This window comes from Panthera uncia, assembly GCF_023721935.1.
Source record: "Panthera uncia isolate 11264 chromosome B2 unlocalized genomic scaffold, Puncia_PCG_1.0 HiC_scaffold_24, whole genome shotgun sequence".
Lineage (NCBI taxonomy): Eukaryota > Metazoa > Chordata > Mammalia > Carnivora > Felidae > Panthera > Panthera uncia.
In genome coordinates this window covers 116,152,916-116,159,578 of record NW_026057580.1, presented here as the reverse complement: position 1 = coordinate 116,159,578, position 6,663 = coordinate 116,152,916, and the positions used below count along the sequence as shown (strand labels likewise).

General features: G+C 58.9%; 1 protein-coding gene across 4 annotated transcripts in view; it reads left to right on the top strand.

The window, feature by feature from the left end:
- PDE10A (phosphodiesterase 10A) overlaps positions 1-6,663 on the top strand; it is a 595,277-nt gene that overhangs the window by 313,445 nt on the left and 275,169 nt on the right. The gene's annotated exons all lie outside the window — the stretch shown is intronic.

Genomic DNA, 6,663 nt, shown 5'->3' with positions numbered 1-6,663 from the left:
GCGCCGGGACGCCGGGGTTTCCCAGGCTCCGCGCGCTTACCGGGGGGTGGGGTGGGGTGGGGGACGACGGGTGACCGGGCAGGGCGGCGGGCGCCGCGCGGTGAGAGCGGGACCCGCCGCCGGCCTCGGGTCCCCCGGTGCTGTTTGTGGCCACACTTGCCCGGCACGTCGTCCTGGTCTCTACTCCGTGACCCCTTACGCCGGGCTCCTCTCTCCTTAGCCTGGGACCGGTGGGCTTGCGCTTGGGGGTCCCGCCCGCTGGGTCCCCGGGCCGAGGGAGGGCAGGCCGGGACCCCGAGCTCCGCGCTCCCCAAGGTGAAGGCAGTCGCGGTCCCCCGGGGTCGGTGTGGGCGCGGGGGCTGCTTCCCCCCTCCCCGCCCCCCTGCAGTGACCCTGTTCCGGAGCCTGGACTCGCAGAGTGAAACGGGTGCACCTCCGCCAAGAGTCCACTTTGTCTCCATCCTGGGCTTGAGCTGGTGCTTGGGCTGCTGAGGCAAGGACAATGGGGCGTTAGGGTGGAGGAGCAAGGCGCCGCCGGCTCGGACCCCCGGGCCGACCGCGGCCGCCCCGCCTCCCCGGCCCCGGGTGCGGGGCTGAGAGCGCGCGGGAGCAGGGGTGGTGGAAGGCGTGTCGCGGGGGAGGGGGGCAAGGCTGAGCAGAATAGTCAAGGCAGAGGTTTGCTAGAAGGCAGGAGGCGGGAGATGCCGAGGGAAGAGACACCCGGTGCGCGGAAGGGGAGATCGCCGTTGTCGCGGATGGAGGGCGAGCAAGGTGAGGGCCGGAGACCCGCGGCCGGGAGTGGGGGACGGCGGAGGTCGCGCCCGCGGGGCACCGGGCGACTCCGGCCCCGGCCGGGGTGGGCGCGGGTTTCCGCGGCCCTCAGCGCGGGGCCCGGGCGCCACCGTCCACCGCGTGCGCACCCGAGCCTTTGTCTGCTGCTCGCTAGGGAACCGCGTTTCCGCGGCGCCTGCTCTCGGCACACTCTCCAGGGTCGCCGTTTTGGCTTCTGGCTCCCGTCCGCCGCTCGTTCCCCAGCCCCGGCCGGTCTTCGCCTCTGGGCACTTGGGGTCCAGCCCTACCTCGCTGCCGGCACTTGTCTGGGTTCGCTGCCCGCCTGAGCGCCCCTGGGGTGCAGCCCCTGGGCCTGCGAGCGGGTCCTGCGCGGGCCCAGCAGCCCCCGGCGATCCCGCCCCCCGGGCGCGGGCGGTACCACCGCGGCCGCGTGGCCCAGTGGCCTCTCCCGCCGCGCGCGCCTCGGTCACCGGCTGCCGGCGGCCGTCTCTGCTACTTGCCGGCGGACCTGATAGGACGCCGGACGTGGGCCCTGGACTCCCCCCCGCCCCCCGACTCCTCTAGCAGGCGTCTCCCCTTGTCTGACGTGCAGCTCCCCAGCTCCTCCAGCCCCCCCACCCGCGGGTCGTGGTTGACTCTTAGATGCTCAGTTGGGGAGGGACGTGGTCTGGGCACGAGGGGCCAGGCCTGCTGCCCTTAGTTGCGGGCATTTTTTCTTACTGAAACGCACACCCATTTGCCCCGAATTTTTGGTGGGGTGAGCTCCCAAGGAGCTCTGAAGTGCGCTGGGTAAGCCATGGGCCTAGGACTGGGGTTCCTGCCTGTCCCCTTCCACCTGCACTGTGCGTTCTACATAAACATCTGCTTCTCACGTTTGGTAGCTGTAGTGTGTTGGGGGGAGGGGGGAAGGGAAGGTTACCTCCATTCATCTGGGATGAACACTGTTTTGGGGGAGAGGGGAGTGGTAAGCGAGTTCTCGAAAATGTTGAGGTTTCTGTTTGTATGTTGCCCCTTACTGCAGTTTGTTACTTTGGGGTGGGGGCGTTTGCCAGGGATGTCTGGGGCGGGATAAAGAGGAACAGTTCAGGCTGGCTGGGGCTGTCCTAGGGGGACCCAGCAGGCTTCCCCTTTGGAAGGACAGAAGACCTAGAGAAGAAAGCCATCAGGAGGGACCCACTCTGCCAAAAGTTCTGGCTGGGAGAAGACCGCGGATAAACACCCTCCAGAGTTGCTGGGATTTTGTCTTTGTGTATCTGTTTTCTTCCCCCTGACCAAGTCAGCGAGGAGCAGCCTGGGTTTTAAGTAAGAACAGGAGGCTATAAAAGGCTTCTCTGGGACATTACCTGGGTCGTGAGTATGAAGGGGCTGCTCTTAAGCAAAATCTCTTACTAGACCTGCCTCAGGCAGAAATGGGACGAGGTGGAGGGATGCCCAAAGGTCGGCGGCGGGTTTCTGCTCTGCTGCTTGTGGGGTCTTTGTTTCTGTCTCACTACAGGATAAACCACACCTGTCGAAACTGCCGAGTACTGAAATCTCGGCAGGCTTTTTTGATGTTTGTCGGTAAAAATGAGCCTTTTTGAAAAAAAAATTCTGGATTCTCTAAGCATGTAAAAATGCGCAAATGTATACAGGTGTACCTTAATTGTTGTGTGCGTATTCCCTTTATTCCCTTTCCGTTTGGTCTCTCCTGGGTCTAACAGTCAAGTTGTCACGTAAAGGCTGCTGTGTCCAATTACTGTTTCTAGGAATGCAGGTTTCATTTCCGTCATCGTCAAAAAGCGAGTCGTGTTTGGAAGTTTGATATCCTGGTTCCGCTCCTGTCCATTTTGGCTGTGCGTTTCGGTTCCCACTGACTCACTGGTTCAGTCAGTAAATGCACGGAGCGTGTGCTTATTCAAACCTACTGCCGGTTGCCGGGGACTGCCCTGGCCGGGCCGTGTCCTCGAGGAGCCTCCTGGAGGCAGGTGTAGCATTGATGCCCAGCTCTAGAAGGTCAGTGGTCACAGGCCACCCTCTTCAAGCCATGCCCGACTCTCCCCCTCCCCCCTCGTCAGCCAACTACCTTCACGTGTTGACCTCTGACCTTGCCCTCAGGCTCCGGGCTTCAGCCCGTCACTGCTTGGAAAGTTGTTGGCTGGAGTAGAACAGGATCTCTGCACCTGGAGAATCCAGATTCTCCTAGAGAGAATGGAGAAGTCCGCTTTGCCGCTGTGTGTGTGTGTGTGTGTGTGTGTGTGTGTGTGTGCGCCTGTGTGTGCAGAGGAGAGCTAAAAAGTCATGCTGCGATAGACCAGTATAAGCTGCAGTTTTCTGGAAAATACGGCTCCCCTTGCCTGCATTCGGTGCTGTGGTGGAAGGTGCCGGAGATATCCCTAGGGGGACAAGACTTGAGGACGTGCAGAAGTCGGCAAGTCTCCTTCACAGATGCCCCTGTCTCTACAGCCGGGCCACTGCGAATGGTGCAGAGCTGTAGGAAGAGGAAGGTGCTGGCTGGTCAAAGAGGGGACGGAGGGAGCAAGGAAAATGACACGGCAGGTTTGTGCGTGCACTCCACACACGCGTCTCGGAGGTCAAGTGCGCTAACAGGCAGCCAACAGGTAAATATTGAGCCCCTACTGGGTGCAGGTTGTTGGCGAGAGATGAAAATAATGAGGACTGTTCCTTCAGAGGACTTGAAATACAGATCTGGATACGTCCCAAGACAGCCAGCAAGGCAGAGTTGTGAATTTTTCCTGCCAGGCCAGGGTGCAGGTCATGGCAGAGCTCTGTCCCTGGAGACGACAGGGTCTGTTCTGGCCCGACCACATAGAAGGGCTTAAAAGCCCGGGGCCGAGCTGTTTAAACGGTGGGGAACTGTGTTGGCGCGTTAATTTAAATTTCGCAGCACTCCTTTTTTAGTTTCAAACGACCTACATGAACAAAGATAATCCCTGCAAATCTAAGTGAGAGGCAGTGGAAACAGGAGAAGACCGTGTCTTCCGTCAGTCTGGAGCCTTAACCTCAGATAATTTTACACATCAACCTTTTTGTATCCCTCAGGAAAAGACCTGCATTTCAATAAGATGAGTAAGCCCTGGCAGTGTAACAACGTGGTGACTGTAGTTGATAATACAGTGTTGCGGATTTGAAAGTTGCTAAGAATGTGGATCTCAAGGGGCGCCTGGGTGGCTCCGTAGGTCATGAGTTCGAGCCCCGCGTCGGGCTCTGTGCTGACAGCTCGGAGCCTGGAGGCTGCTTTGGATTCTGGGTGTGTCTCTCTCTGCCCCTCCCCCGCTCTTTCTCTCCTTGTCTCTCAAAAAAAAAAAAAATGAATAAACATTAAAAACATTAAAAAAGAAATAAAAAAAGAATGTGGATCTCAAAAGTCCTTCCTCATCACAAGGAAAAAAAATGCACTGCGCTAGATAGTTAAGCAAATGTTAGGACTTTGTTTACTGTGAAAGCAGGTGAAACCTGGTGTGACAAGCATTTCATCAATACATGGTTAATTTTTGTTTGTGTAAAAACAGTTCTTGCCATCTGAGAGAGAAAGAAAAAAACCATTTTCATGAAAAAGGAATATTTCTCCCTTAAAAGGAAAGCTCTTAGTTGTGATTCAAAACATTTTAATTTCCTTTTAAAATGTAAATCAGGCTCCCCCAGCTGATCTAAATTGGTGTAAGGGAAAACCCCCTAGTGATAGAGCAGCTCGAGATCTTACTGAGGAAACACGATGCCTAGCACTCTGATTTTATTTGTAGCATTTACCGCTTTCTGGAATTCTCTTGCTCATTTACTGCCTCGCTTGTTTATTATTGCCTGTCCTTCCAGTGCAGAAAGCAAGCTTGGTGAGAGCCTCAGGCAGGACCTCGGCTCTCTTGGTTGTATCCCGAGCCCAAGAGCGGCTGACGGACCTATCGAAGGCGCTCGCGTATTTATTTTGGAAATTCAAAGGTGAAAAAACCCAGAAAACAACATGGTGCTTGTGTAGAAGGAGCTTAGAAATTGAAGGCCACTCATTGAAAACTGACTTGGCCTTGGCCTCTGTCCTAGGGTGCCAGGAATCCGCCGTGCGTGAGACAGAGTCTTCGCTCTCGGGAGCACACAGCTCGCAGGAGGGACAGGCAGGGCTTGCGCACATGGTCATTGCCTGGCAGAGGCAGGACAGGACGTCCTGGGGACGGAGGGCTGAGCGCTTTCTGATTGGAGGGCCCTGAAAAGATCTCACCGAGGAGCCAGCAGGGGTCTGAGGCGGCGGGGTGCTTCCAGCCAGGGTCCCTGTGCGAGGGTGGCCCCAGGGCGTGGGGGAGCGAAGCCTTGGGGACCCAATGCTGGCCAGCCGAGGGCCCCATCCAGAGGCTGCTGTCAGAAAACAGCTCGGGGTGAGGCATGGGGAGGGGGTGGTGAGGAGAGACGCTTCTCCTGGGTTGACACTCGAGATGTCCTGCTTCTCCTTTAGCGTGAACCTCTCTGAAAGACCACACGCCGGGAGGAGAGGTAAGGTAGAGAGGCAGGGAGACGCCACGTCCTGTGGTTGCTCTGGGCTTCTGTGTGACCAGGGTCCGGGGGCTGATGTCCTCTGCCAGTGAGGTCAGGCTGGAGGCCGAAGGGAGACCAGGAGCATGCAGCTGGAACGGAAAGCCATAGGGACTGGGTAAGGCAGATGGTTCCATTCTGGATTGGGAAGGGGTGTGTGTGCGAGAGAGAGAGAGAGAGAGAGAGAGAGAGAGAGTGAGTGAGTGAGTTCGGGGCTGGTGCTGGTGGTGGGTCCTTGCCCAGAGAAAAGGAAGAAACGAACCGGAAGCATCAGAATCGCCAACCTGCTCTTGGGTAAGCGCTGTGCTTGGTGATGGGGGTTTCTGACCGTAGGGTGCCTGCACTCTGTGGTGTAGACGCCAACCCATCAAGCACGCAAAGGAAAGAAACCCCGTTGAGCATCAGAAGTGCCGAATATCACCAGAGCTACGCGTTAGGTTAAAATGCAGAGGTGCCGGGGTGGCTCCTTTAGTTCACGTGGCCTGTGGCGGTCTCTCTGGGGAGGGGACCTTCACCTGGGCTCTGAGCGGCCGGTGCGGCCAGGCGTGCAGTGTCCCAGGCAGAGGGAGAGGCAGGATAGAGGACAGAACGAGGCGCGGGGGCACCCAGCAGAGCAGCGGGGTGGACGGAGCCCGCGGGCCAGCGTGGGGCTTCGTAAGTTGGGGGGAAGTTGCACATGGCTGCACCAGCGGGGGAAGGTCCTGGAAGGTTTTGAGCCCGTGGGGGTTGTGTGCTCTGATCTAAGAAGCCCGTTCTAGCTGTGGTCTGGTGAGTGAACGGAGGGGCTGTGGGGGAGACGGAGCGCACGTGGGCCACTGTGGTGGGCAGGACAGGAGACGGGGGTGGGGGGTGACAGCTTGGAGCTGGAATGTGGCTTCGGGAGGCGCTGGGAGGCAGAGTGAGCCGGGCGAGCGGTGGGACGGGTGTGTGGACAGAGGGAAAAGGAAGGGGCAGCCAGGACGGCCAGGGAGCAGGTGTTGTGTTCGGCAGCCTTAAGTCCGAGGTGCCTACGGCACCACTTAGTGGAGACGCTAAGAAGGCAGCTGGTGAGAAAAGTCTGGCAGTCGGAGGGTGGGTGCCTGGAGGGTGGGTGCCTGGATGGAGGCTGGGAGCAGAGAGTGGTCCTGGTGTTTACAGTCACGGGGTTGGCCCCCAGTGTGAGGGCGGCCGTGGCCCCAGTGCGAGCGTGGCCCCGGGGTCCCTGTGTGAGGGTGGCTTGGGGCTCCAGTGCGAGCGTGGCCCCGGGGGTCCCTGTGCGAGGGTGGCCCCGGGGTCCCTGTGCAGGGGTGGCCTGGGGCTCTAGTGCGAGCGTGGCCCTGGTGTCCTTGTGCGAGGGTGACCTGGGGCTCCAGTGCA